A 14915-nucleotide genomic window follows, 5' to 3' on the forward strand; every position below is an offset into this window, starting at 1 on the left:
AGGCAATGGTCATAGCTTAAATAAATTTGCAGCTCTTATATAAGTTTTCAGGTCTCAACAACAACAACTAATCACACACACACACACACAAACACACAAAATGCAATACAATCTTGCTACATATTACAAGTTAGTCTTGGACTTGTTATATAATCTAGATTTGGAGTCATCACCATCATCTTGCTTCAGCTTCATGAGTGTGAGATTATAGGTATATATTGTCTAATAAACATTTGGTGAATTTAACTTCTGTGTTATCTTTGATACTTGAATCTCTGAGTCCCCATTTTTGGATGGCAAATATTCAGCAACCAGGCACAAAAATATACAAATTACACAAACTCAGGTTGATTCACTAACATTTTGTTATATTCTCACAGTCTATTACGCAGTGAATTATGGGACAGGAGGGACAGTGAACTGTACTCCCTACAACCAAGGCTCAGGGAACAAAAGAGAGGGCAGAAAAATTATTAGAAACCAAGACACCAGGTGTAGCATAGTCTCTTCTAGCATGACAGGGAAGCTGCACCTATCAAACCTAAACAATCAAGAACCACATACTGACGACACATGCTGATGGGCTAACATGGATGAGGGAAATTTCATAAGGCTCTATCTCCAGATGAAGAGCTACAGCCGATCAGTTACTACCTAGATAGGGAGAAACAGTATTTATTTTCTGGAGATCAGCTCCCCCATAGATTATCCAACCCCAATTAGTCAGCTCTAAACAAATGCTCAGAAGAGTAACAATAAATTACTTAAGTACAGAAACACACAAACACACATACACACACACACACACACCATACACTATGTATACACAAACTGAAGGAGTCTATAGGGTCCTTAATTATGAAATTTTAGAGCTGGATAATATAAGTTGGAGTGTTGTAGTTTAGATACTCAATGTTCCCCTAGGTTTCTGTAGTAAATCTGATCTGGAGTCAGTGGTGCTTTGCGACTTTATTGCAAACTTTTTTTTTAATTAGATATTTTTCTTATTTACATTTCAACTGTTATCGCCTTTCCTGGTTTCCCCTCAGAAATGCCCTATCCCATCCCCCCTCCCCCTGCTCACCAACCAACCTGCTGTCTTGGCATTCCTCTACAGTGGGCATCAAGCCTTCATAGGATTAAGGGACTCTCCTCCCATTGATGTCTACTGGGCTATCCTCTGCTACATATGTGACTGGAGCCATGGATCCCTCCATATGTACTGCAAACCCCTTCAGCTCCTTGGGTCCTTTCTCTAGCTTCTCCATTAGGGATCCTGTGCTCAGTCCAATGGTTGACTGAGATAATCTACCTCTGTATTTGTCAGGCACTGGCAGAACCTCTCAGGAGACAGCTATATCAGGCTTCTGTCAGCAAGTACTTGTTGACATCCACAGCAGTGTCTGAGTTTGGGAACTGTATATGGGATGGATCCCCAGGTGTGAGAGTCTCTGGATGGCCTTTCCTAGAGTCTCTGGATGGCCTTTCCTTCAGTCTCTGCTCCACACTTTGTCTCCCTGAAGGACCAAAGTATTCACACTTTGTTCTTCCTTCTTCTTGAGCTTTCATGTGGTCTGTGAATTATATCTTAGGTGTTTCGAACTTCTGGACTAATATCCACTTATCAGTGAGTGCATACCCTGTTTGTTCTTTTGTGTTTGGGTTACCTCATTCAGGATGATATTTTCTAGTTCCATACATTTGCCTAAAAATTTCATGAAGTCATTGTTTTTAATAGTTGAGTAGTACTCCATTGTGCAAATATACCACATTTTCTGTACCCATTCCTCTGTTGAGGGACATCTGGGTTCTTTCTGGCTTCTGGCTATTATAAATAAAGCCTCTATGAACATAGTGGAGCATGTGTCCTTATTACATGTTGGAGCATCTTCTGGGTTTATTCACAGGAGTGGTATAGCTGAAGAATGAAGCCTAGTAGGAGGAGGTTAGATACTTGTGGGTATTTTATCCCTTTGAACAGGATTATGTAATACTAGATTTTTCTACTTTTTTTTTACTTTGATTTTCGGTGCCATACTAGGCCCAAAGCCACAGGATAAGCCACCATAGATGATAATCTCCAAGACTCTATGCCAAACAAACACTTTCTATTTTTAAGTTGATTATTTGAAGAATTTTGTTACAGCAAAGATGCAGGCTAGCCTAGCCTCTAGACAAACCATTAGATAATACTGCTGACTATAAATCAAATTGCTAGTAACTTACTTCAGTAGTCTCTTTTAAATGACACACAAATAGTGCAAAACTTTTTGTTCTTACCCTTGAATAAACAAATGCAGCTCTCTCAAGCAGAAATATTCAGAGAACATCCCACTGATATTTCTTCTTCTGACCACAATAGTCTGGATATCCAATTAACCTTTTCTTAATTAAATTAAGTTATCCTTTACATTGAATTGTAAATCTAGCACTGTAATCAAAGATCTCTATAGAGAGTTGAATGTGTCCTTGCTATGTATACTGTTAATTATACTTTACAGAAAATAATAGAGATCAGGCTCATGTAGTAAGATGCTTTATCCAATATGGTTTATGTTTCCAAAATACACTAATCAGAACTTTAGGAGCAAGCCTCCAAAACACACAATTTAACCTTGTTATTTCTGCTTTACTCAATTGATGACATTTCTAAGGAGTCACGAAGATTATAAAAGCCATCTACAGTGTGTGTAAAAAAAAGTAGACACTGGTCCATATTAAAATGTGTACCTTGTAATATACACTAAATGGCTATTATTATAACAAATTAGATTAAGCTTGTTCAAATGAGCTAAACCCTTGGCTACAAATACAGCAGGGTTGTCATCTTCCCTTCTCAGCCTTGTGCATTTCCAAATTGGACATTGTAGCAATGTCTGGCCAGCAAGAACATGATCACATTATGAAAACTGACACTGATAGTTACATGAAAACAAAAGCTCATTTAAACAAATTGACCCAAATTGGCCAGTGGTCCTACAACTAAATGCTGTGAACCTCTATCTGTAGCCCTGTTAATTCAAAGCAGCTGAAAATCATCTTGAAATAATGTTTTCAATTGCTCCCTCCAGATTTCAACTTGGGTTTGATTTCTGATACTACAACTCTGAGGCACTGGGGAGATATTTAGATTTCTTTATTTTTAAGTCATCCATTTTAACATGGAGATAATTAAATTGTGTACTTCAGAAATGTTCTATAAAGAGTCAATACAGCTTGTATATAATGAGCTTCAGACATATAATACATTATCAAAACTAAGCTTAAGGGCACTAGAGAGATGGCTATGCAATTAAGAGCAATTTGCAGCTCTTTCAAAGGACCTGCATATGAAGAATTACAAACAACTGTAATTCTATCTCTTTGGGATTACCCAAAGCCCTCTTCTGGTCTTCTATGGTATCAACACACATGCAGTGTATGTGCACATGTATGCATACATATACATATAAGTAAAAAAGAAAATAATGTTTAAGTATATTATATAGGGACAGTTTCTAATGGTACAATGAAATACCATGACCAAAAACAATTCTGGGAGAAAGAATATTTTTCAGCTTATAGTTCCACATTGCTGTTCATCAACAAAGGTCAGGACAGGAACTCAAGCAGGGCAGGATCCTAGAAGTAGTAGCCTCTGCAGAAGCCATAGAGGGGTGTTGCTTCCCTGGCTTGCTTTCCCTGGCTTGTACAGTCTGCTTTCTTACAGAAGCCAGGGCCAACAGCACAAGGATGGCACCACCCACAAAGAGGTGGGCCCTCTCCCATAGACCACTAATTGGAAAAATGTCTTACGGCTGGATCTCATAAAGGCATTTCCTCAACTGGGGCTCCTTCCTCTCTGATGACTCTAGCTTGTGTCAAATTGACTCAAAACCAGCCAGTACGTTATTTCAAGCAGTAAGGATATTTGTAAATAAAATAACTGTCACTTTCTTGGCAAGAATAAGAAGATTTTTATTATTAAGGTTTAGATGACTGCATTTCTAGCATTGAAGACTGATGTAATACATTCACATGCTACCAGAAAAGAAGACTGTCTAATTCAATACAACATTAGGTGTGAGCTTATGATGTCAGACACATGGAAGAAAAGACCGGTAAAATACTCTTTACAAAGGTTGCCTTAGATATACTAGTATTGGTTTCATCCAACCCTTTACCAACATGACTTGTTATTTTTGTGGACAGTATGGAGAAGGCAGAATTATACAGTGTTGAGCAGAAAAGACAGCTGTTTTAAAAACCATAAGAAAGATATTGTCATGTAAAATGAATATTTAAACATCACTCTTGGGGCTGTCTTAAAGTTCAATTTTTGGCAGAAGGGAAGGGTTAGAGTTTGGGCTGGGATTCTTGCCCTAATTATTTAGTTGTGAAAGACCTTTGTTTCTAACACCTTTGTGATTGTTACAGAAGGATAAGATGACGTGGAAAGGCTTGTGCTTTGTTTGTAGTGCCCACTAAGGCCTCAATGCACTATCAATATTATTTGTTTGGATGTTTGTTCTACTTTCTTTACTTGATGATAGGAAGGCCATGTTATTACTTTGTTGTTATCCCATTCTAGAAAGCCAGGTAGATGAGGAAAAGAATTGAACTGGACAAGTAGTCGTTTTCTTTCTGGTGCATGTACTTGCTATTCTATGTTTTTGTATTTGTTTCATTTTTAGAAGATGAATTAAGACGTTTTGTTTATTTTCACTTCCAAGTGTGCCTGCCTCTAAGTGGCAGTTGGTTTTCTGGTGCTTCAGGCTGTAGTAAAAATGATAAGATGACGCCTACAGTACAAGTGCAAGCACCTTACAGGACAGTAAGTGTTGTGCAACATTTTTCACACATGGATCATTAAATCTTTCCCATAGTCACTGAGGTTGGTACTAGTACTCTCTCTACTTCATAGATGTCCAGCCACCCATCAGAGCTGACTGATAAGAGTAGAGGTGGAGGAGATGTCCAGCAAGACCTGGTCTACATTTATAAAAATTCCCCTTCAGAATATAAATGTCAAAACAAAGTATATTTGAAATGAATCTTAAAAGCCCTAGGTTATTCAGAAACCACTCAGAAAGAAAATAGGAACATCACTTGAATGATTAGTTCTGTGGCAATAAGTGCCCAGGATTCTGAAAAACTTTTGTGTGTGTGTGTGTGTGTGTGTGTGTGTGTGTGTTCTCAATGATTTCTGTAACATAATGTACTCAGGTAAATGGAAAATGATTGTATACAATGTTTCATGATTATGAATATCATAAGCATTCCTCATGGTATCCAGATATTGTGGGGAGTTGATTTGAGTCTTACTCCATGTAAATAAAATGATGAGGACCAAAGAGGAAACAGGATAAAATCCTGAGATAAAAGGACTACATCTCTCTTGTTTAATTTTCATCATGCTTGACTTCCATTGTACATGGATATAGGGAAGGCCTTTTTCTATCCTTTTCCTTAAAGTCATAAGAAACACAAAACCAGGAAACAAGGCAAACAGTGACACTGCAATAGCAGTTTCTAAAATAATGTAGACTTTTATGTACTTTAAAACTTGACCAACTTTAGAAAGTCTATGAAGAAATGTTAATTCAAACCAATGAGATTACTTAGGAATTCATTACCTGTTTACCACTTAGTGATAATATTTAAATTCGTAGCCAAAAGATAAAAAAGAATGTGTAAATCACTTTTTCAAAGAATCATCTGATTTTTTTTTAAAAACTGGAAATATATTACTGACTTGTAAAGGTGAAAGAAGAGTTTCTGATGTAGCACTTAAACAAAACTATTGTGATAGAATGTGTAAAGTGGCAATGCTGCATTGTAAGCATAGATTATTACTTGAGAGATGAAAACCCAACACATCAACACATCACAGGACAGCCTATTATTTTTTAACAGAAATTAGATTTTAACATTTGCTAATTTATTTGCTAATCTGTTTTCTCACTTTATTCCCTCATTAACAATCAATAGCTTCTTGGCTTTCACAAGAACCAAAATAAACTAAGTAGGCTAGACTATTGCCAAGGGCTAATAATTTTTTATCAGCAGACACTAAACTCAACTAACATTTAAATCTATAGTCATCTGCCACTCCAATTAAAATATTTAACCCATTGTTATATTTCTTCCACATTTGTGCCTAATATAGCCTGCTATTCAGAACTGAAAATATCTCTTGAGGGATTTTATGGATATAGTGAATACTTAAAGCAGCATGGAGAGCTGTGATTTTGGCAATAGGCTACAAAGCAGTCAAATTTACTTTTCTTAAAATGGTGAATTAAGATCATCAAGCTCAACACACCATGACCTCATGGTTTTCTTCTAAAATATATTTCATCAAGTTCACTAAATTTTAAACAAGATCAGGTTAAGATGTGCTATGGACTCACCATCTATGAGCTCTGTAGAGTGTTTCAGAAACAGTTCCTGGCCTCAGAATGTTGAACACCTAGCCAGAAATTCAGAAAACAACCACTGTTAAAATTCTTAGTGTTAAATCACTTTCAAGATATATTTTTGTCTTCTTTTGTGCAATGATTAAGACAGAAGTGGAAAACAAGATGGTAAGGAATTGACAGCAATTTCATAAATCAAATTTTGAAAAAAATAGTGAACACTTAAAATAACATGGGAATGTGTGTAGATTTGTAAAATTGTAAGATTGAATCTTCTTAGAATGTTGAATTGAGACCACCATGTTCAACAACATGGCTACATAGTTTTCTTGCAATATTTCCTTCATTAAGTCCAGTAAATATCTAAATATCTTAGCTTATTGTTTTGTAAGATTGCATGCCTTTCCAAATATCCAACTTTTGGCCTTTATATAACATATTCTCCAATGATTTTTTGGGAAATAACTTGCAAACAAAATAACCTAAAAGAAACCATTGTCTTTTCTACTAATTTCTAGGGCTAATCTGTAAGGAATAATTCCAAATCTTAAAGCAATCCATCTTGTAAAACCATCTCATAAATTTTTAAAAAGCCATACCTGTAAGGTGCATGAAAAGTCATTGTCTTAATTCCCCAACAGAATCCTTAAATAGGCTTTAAGTCTAATCTATTGACTCCTGTTAATTTTGTTTTCAAAGAGATTTCTTCTTCATCCTTTAAAATGTGCAACATTTATTCCCCCTTCAGTCCCCAGAAAGTTGCCCCTTTATGCAGACAGCTGCTGTGTGACATTCTGTCATCTTATCTCCATGGTTCTACGAGATGACTCAGGCTTCATCAACTCAGTGTGCTTTCCTTTAACTCACACCACATTTCATTGTGTCACAACGCTACCTGGCTCTTTATCAGATTGCTTCTCGTTTCCTGCCTGCTGTCCCTAAACCTGCTACATTTTGTAGTTAGATGCCAGTGTGTGGTTGTGCTTGTCACAGTAGAGTATATATGACCCTTCATTCTGTGATCCCATCCACATGGTAGCTTCCTGAGAACCTAGAGGAGAGAAAAATCTAAAAAAAAAAATCTAAAAATCTAAAAATCTAAAAGGTACTTTAGCAAACAGGTTATTTCTGTTATGAGGTCCCCCAAAGTTTTATCTTGTAAGAAAGAACCAAACTGAAGGATTTTGAGTAAAATTTCCATTTTGAATAGGGGTCAAATAAAGTTTAAGTTCCCAAGACTTCCTTGGGTAACTGATATCCTGCTTGGCAGAGAGGGACATGTATGTGGGTAACTGACATTCAGCTTGGCAACTTGAGACATGAATGCTAAGCAAGTCTCCCTGCTGCAGGGGAATAAACCAACCACTGAGAACAGGGTAGTGTACCACATAGGGAAATAGCCGTGGGAACGCCCTTTATCCTTGAACCTGATTGGTACAAAAATGTAACTGTAACTTGGTACATATGTTTGTGGTTTTGGAGCTCAAATGCTCTGTAACATTTTGGCTCCAGGGTGGGGTGTAGTGGTGTTGCATTTCAGCACCCGAATCTGTTCTGCATCCCTGAGAGATCAGTAGCAGCTTGATTATAATAATTTTTCTTTTCTACATTGACCTAGTTTTGAGTTGTGTTGGATTGAAGCAGACTCTAACAATGTAAGTGACAATTGTGTTTCTGCTCTTTAAGTTAATATGTTGGATGTTTACAGCATTTTACCTACCTAGACTAAATGGATTTCTTTAGTGGCCTTTGTTGGAACGCAGTCTATGGTACTCTACACAGTGACTATTATTGTCTCATTCTAGGTTATATCTGACTTTTTGACACAGCAGCATTATATTTTGAAACCAGTCTATATTGTTTCAATAACTAGTGCATTATATTTATTAAAATATCCTCCAAATTTTCCATAGGTAATATTGAACTAGAAATAATTACTTCTACTGGAGACAGAAAGTGTTTCTTTTGGTACTGGCATCAAGATCCCTCTGGTTAAATGCCTCAAGGTATAATCTAATTTTACTAAGGCACTCAAGGTAAAAGGTAGCTTCAAAAACAATCTTTCAAAGCTGTGTTCATAGGCTTCTGTTTTCGAGCCCTGTGCCAGAAGGTAACCGTGCGGCAAGCCAGTCAGAACCCATCAAAGCTCATGGCTGCAGTATGATTTCAAATGTTCTCAAACCTCTACTGGGGATTTTGTGCCAACAAAGAGGACATGAAAGGTAACTTTCTTCCCTTTTCAAAGCAATAACCAATCACAAAGCCCAAGACTGAGTTCTTCACATATTACAATGCAATGGCTTTTGAAGTTTAGATTAAAAATAGATATCTGACTAACATTATCAATAATAAGTCATAAAGTCACCACAAATTTATTTCTGTCATTCTTTTACTCACTTCCTCTTATAGTCACAAAATATTCCATCCACTGACTTTTAGGCAACAACCTGTTTGAGGCCACACTGGAAAGATCTTGATGAAGGCCAAACTTACCAGTTTCTACATTTTTTTTCTACTTCCTGCATATATTGTTTTGTTTGGTAAAATAATTTTGAAGGCGTGCTTCCTTTTTCAGCCCTGTGTAAGTGAGGAAAATCTAGAAGAGTTGATCATTTCCCTATTTCCTTTCTTAGCAATGAAGATGATACTTTGAAATACAGATATGCAGCTGCCTTTCTTTTTTTTCAAACATAATTACATACAGACATATATGTTCCATTAACAGTATTTACCATATTCAAAGGATACAGGGTGACATTTTGACACATACATCTTATGTGTAATGATCAGATCAAGGTAGTTGTATCTGTCACCCTCGACTCATTATTTTCTTTCTCCATTCGGTACATTCAAATTCTCTCCATCAAATATTTTGAAAGGCTCGTTGAATATTGACAATAATCATTGTTCCTATAAGCTGTGGAGTACTGGAAGTAATGCCTAGCAGGCAGCTGCACCCTGTGCACTTAACACTCCTAATGCTCTTCTATCCCCACATCCTTCTGATGTGGAATATCAAATCCTCAAACTGTGTTTCACAGCTTTGAATAGAGACTTTAGTCTAGAGTTTGTGATATTTTAATCTACCTATTGTGCAGTTCCATTCCATTAATATGTAATTTGTCTTGGTGAAGCATGTCTCTCTTTAGTGATATTTAAGTTCAGTTCCAATTTGTCAGATGGAGCAAACTCCTCATGGTTTTCCATGGGCATTTAGGAAACCATTCTGCTCCTCGGACCATCATAAACCATTCTATGACCTTAGTTTCTAAGTGACTCATCATGATAGTATATACTCATGAGATACTGTGTTATTTCACTATATGTAATCCATGTAGTGATGAAATCTGTGTAATTAATATTTCTGTATTCTCATGAATTCATTTTTGTAGTTCTTTATAAAACATGTAATTATTGTAAACTATGGTCACCATGTTGTCAACAACATGACTTAGCCCCTCTGTCTGATATTATTTTAAAAATTTCTATTTCATTTATAAAGTTCAGACTTGATGGTCTATGCAGTTATTTTATGAAACATATAGGAAATTAGTAAAGCATATATTTGTGTGTATGTTTTCATGGGTATGGACATGTTTGTGGCTGATGTGTGTATAGTGAATGTATGTGATGAATGTGGGCAATGTTAATTATCTCTGAAAATGCACACACGTTTTAAATATATATATATATATATATATATATATATATATATATATATACATACATACACACACATATTATACAAATATCATATATAGGGACAAACACAGTGACACACACACATTCTCCAGAATAAAGGTAGTATTATGTATGCTATCAATGGGTCATATATATATATATATATATATATATATATATATATATATATAAAATCAAAATTTATGTCTTGTAAGCATATTTTCTTCTGCTTCCTGGTCACCATGAGTGACAGCTTCAGCCACATATCCTGCCATCAGAGTGTACATGCCCAGAAATATGGAGCCAAGTCACCATGAATCTTGAGATAAAATCAGTAATTTTTCCATTCTTTTTCTTAAATATTGTACACAATGTAGACAATAGTAGAAAAATTACCCAACTTTCTACTTCCTTTAGTACCCTTCCTGACTATTCTAATCATCATTTTTATCACCTGACTGTCCTGACCATTTTCTGTCACAGGACCGTCATTCATGTCACTTGACTGTCCCGTAAATCTTTCTGTCAGTTGACTGTCATAACCATCATTCTGGTCACCTAACAGTCCTGACCATTATTCTGTCACCTGAATGTCCTGGAGATCTTTCTGATCACCTGACTATTCAGACCACTGTCTGGTCATGTATATGAGATTACCATTTCAAGAGCTAACTTTCGTTTCAGAGTATGAAAATCTGTTCAATATCTTGTTTGTCAGCTAGAAGACACAATAGCATTTTTTACACTTACCAGGAACATAAAAAGTCTGATCCTTCTAAATTTATGATTAATGTTTAGGTCAACTGGCTTTTTTCTGACAACAAAATGAAGTCTTATTAATAATCAGCATTTTGTTTTCTTTTTTTAATATTGAGAAAAATGCTATATTTTTCTCAATATTAAAAAAAGAAAACAAAATGCTCTGATTGATAATTGCAAATGAAGGAGGAAAAATTTGTCACATTCAGGGCAACCTGTCCACTCAGAAATAAAATCAAGCCAGGACAATGCTTATAGTATTCAAATGTGCACATAGAAAGTTTTGAAGTCATTGCTATACACTTGATTTTAAACTTAATTCCCCGCAGCCTGAAAGAAATATGGGTGTGTATGTTATAGCATTTCATTCAATACATTTTGTTGTCATTTTCCTAAAGGGAGTAAATGAAATAATTTATACTTCATATTCTGATACATAAAATATTTTGTATTTGTCAGTATAGTTGTATCTACCTTATACAATATTTCCTGTTACAATCTATAAATTCCATGTTTGATTAGTGATTCATGATTAATATTAAAAATGTAATAATTAAATTACTTTACATCTGAAGAAAGTTATGTAAATGCAAATGATGATATTTGTTTTATTGTAGTGTAATGTTTTTGCCTCTTTCTTATGCTAGAAAAAAGTTATTTCCTAGAGTTTATTTCTACTGCTAACCATATTTCTATGTATCAAAACCCTTTTGGATTGTCAAAACAACATGTGAGTTTAAAGCACATTTTACATTAGCACAGCCACTATGACCTTTTAAAGTAGTTAAAATTACAGAGTAAAGACATTTCATTAGGAAGCTTTCAGTGCCTTTTATTTAGATTTGCTTGTGCATATTTTCTTTACTTAATATCTTCACAGTTTCAGAGATTTGAGTATAAAGGTGACCCCTTGTATTACCTTAAATATTAGATAGAAAAAGTTTCAAGAAAAGAAAAGAAACAACTGAAAGGTAATACCTTGCAAAATTGTTAAGTCTCCATCTCACAGAAGATGTCCCTCTCCATCCTTTTCCCCTTCTTTCCTTTTACTTGGGAGGGACAATATAGTTATTAATTCTTGGAGAATGTAGTATAGTATATTTTGAACATAATCAGCCCTAACTCTTCTCCTTATTTCTTGTCTCATCTTCCCATCTCTTTCTTTCTACCTCTGACATTTCTTCTTTTTCCTCTTCTTTTTCTACCAGGTCCAGTTTGTATTGCTAAGGTAATACTGGTGTTTGTCCTCATGAATTATCAACCTACTAATAGTCACATCAGTAAAAATAATTGGATCATCCTCCCAGAAGCTATCAAATGCTAATAGCTACCAAACTAAAGATGAGTTCGCCTACTTTCCACTCTATGCTGATATATTGTCTGGTTGCAGCTTGTAAAGGTCTTATGCGTGTTGTCACAAATTCTTGGAGTTCATTGTGCATTTGCACTGTTGTGTTCACGAAATACTGTTTCCATTAACTTATCAGTGACCTCTGATTCTCACCACCTTTCCATCCATCTTGTGAAAAAGATCTATGAGCTTTGTAGACATGAGTGTTATATGAATATCTGATTTAGAATTGAAATGTACTGTCTTTTGTTTTCTGAATATTCACCAGTATGGGAGCACTAATCCAGTCCTAAAGTAGTTGGTTATGTCCATAACATTCATTTCACTCTTGTACCAGTGGCCTTTCTTCTCATGCCATCATTCTTGTGGCTTCTGGTCTTCATAGACATGAGATATTGAAAGTTAGTTTTATTATCTGTCAATGTGTGTAGTACCTACCACCATCATGAGCCGATAGTGGTGAAGCTTCTAGATAAATATCACCTTTATTTATCCATGTTCTAGAACTCAAATATATGTGTCTTCAGCAGTATGTTCTTACCATTCACTTCTAGAGGTTAGGCAGATGTATTGGCAATAGCCTGTAATTATTGGGAGTCTATGTGACCCATGTGCCCAACAACTCAAAAAGAGATAACTCATTCATATGGAGTTTTTATGTACTAGTATGGGTTATCAAATTAGGATATTGTACACTATCATGGAACAACTCCTTGAAAATTATATTTATATATGTTTAAGTATAAATTTTATAAAACTTATAGTGTAGTTGGTTACTACTTTACAGTTTCAAAGCTTTAATGTTATATATACATCCCCACACCTCCTCTTCCACCTTGTTTTCCCATTTCACAAACCAAAGTTGTATCCACTTTAGATATTCACAAAAAAAAAACTAGAGTGGCCCCAAGATTGAATGCCAACCACTCTTCACCTGGTTCATAACACAAAAGGTTGGTATAATACTAAATAAATAACAAAACAACTAAACCAGACATTGTCACTTAGAAACACTATTAAAAAAACCCTAATTCTAGATGCCTATGACTAAGAAAACAACACCACAAGAAAATAGCAGGAATTAATAAACATTCCTGGAAAATAACTGTCAGCTGGGCATGGTGGTACATGCCTTTAATCCTCGCACATGGCACATGGGAGGCAGAGGCAGGCAGATTTCTGAGTTCGAGACCAGCCTGGTCTACAGAGTGAGTTCCAGGACAGCCAGGAATACACAGAAAAACTCTGTCTCCAAAAAAAAAAAAAAAAAACAAAAAACAAACAAACAAAACAAACAACAACAAAAAAATCTGTCAATATTAACAATCCCAGTGCAACAACAACAAAGTTGTTTAACACATTGGATTAGAAAACAGAATATTTAATTCCCTACAATAAGATAGACATCATGGTGAATGGAGGGAGGGAACTGATTGGGAAAGAATGGGGGGAACTGGGTTGGGATCAGGTATTGGGGAGCAGAGAAGGGGGCACATGAGATGGCTGAGAGAGAGAATGGAAGTCAATGTGGGAGGCATCACTGGGATGAGCCAGAGACCTGGGATGGAGGAGGCTCCCATAGTCTCTGCAGGTGACCTTTACTGAGTCTTCTGGCAGCTCGAGATATGGAGACTGAAGTGGCCACCTCCTATAACCAGGCAGGACTTCCAGTTGGGAGGGAGCAGGACATAAACCCACCCACAAAACCTTTAACCCCAAATTTGTCTTTTCTACAAGATATGCAGAGAAAAATATGCATTTGATTGTGGGAATGGCCAACCAACTTAAGGCCTAACCCATGGGAAAGATCTAATCCCTGACATTATTAAATATATCCTGCTATGCTTGTAGATAGGAGCCTAGCACAACTGTCTTCTGAGAAGCTTCATCCAGCAGCTGATGGAAAGAGATGCAGAAACCCACAGCCACACATTAAATAGAGTTTGAGGAGTATTGTGGAAGTGGATTGAGGGAGTCTGAGGGGTCAAGGATACTATAAGAAGACCTAAAGGGTCAAGTAGCCTAGGCCCAAGGGGGCTCACAGAGACTGAAACACCAACCAAAGAGCATGCATTGGGATGCATCTAGGAACCCTGAACGTTTGCAGCAGATGTTCATCTTGGTCTTTATGTGAGTCTTCCTAACAAATGGAGTGGGGAAGGGGTGTCTCTCTGACTGACTCTGTTCCCTGTCTTTGTATCCCTTTACCCTATCTGTGCTGCATCAATGGAAGACGATATATTTAGTTTTTCTGCAACTTGATGTGCTAGGGTGGCTTGGTAAGCATGGGAGATTCCTCTTCTCCTCAGAAAGGGTAATTGGCTTAAGATATTTTGAGGGTAGGGATGGGAGAAGAGGAAGGAGCGGGGGCTGTGGTTGGGTTATAAATTGAATAAATAAATAAGCTACATATCGATATTCGTGACAAATACCACCTTACAGTTAAAGGAAAGGGAAGGTAGTCTAGCAAACTGAGCAAAGCAGTAGTAATTATTCTAACATCTGACAAACCAGATTTCAACCCCAAACTTCAACAGAGATAGGAAAGGACCCTCCATACTAATCAAAATAAATCTGTAAAAAGAATGCCACAATTCTTAACATTTTACACATTAAATATATGGGAGCTCTTTTCTAAATGAAATTTAGGGACAAAATGGAGCAGAGACTGAAGAGACGGCCAACCAATGACTGGACTAACTTGGAATCCATTCCATGGAAGGCAC

General features: G+C 36.2%; 1 protein-coding gene across 40 annotated transcripts in view; it reads right to left on the reverse strand.

Annotated features, from left to right (window-relative positions):
- Ptprd (protein tyrosine phosphatase receptor type D) overlaps positions 1 to 14915 on the reverse strand; it is a 2211569-nt gene that overhangs the window by 814823 nt on the left and 1381831 nt on the right. For all 40 annotated transcript variants that reach the window (XM_029475790.1, XM_029475789.1, XM_029475786.1 and 37 more), the window contains exon 9: positions 6393 to 6451. The gene's annotated coding sequence lies outside the window, so the exon portion shown is untranslated. The remainder of the gene's footprint in view (positions 1 to 6392; positions 6452 to 14915) is intronic.

The sequence above is a fragment of the Mus caroli genome, chromosome 4, assembly GCF_900094665.2.
Source record: "Mus caroli chromosome 4, CAROLI_EIJ_v1.1, whole genome shotgun sequence".
NCBI lineage: Eukaryota > Metazoa > Chordata > Mammalia > Rodentia > Muridae > Mus > Mus caroli.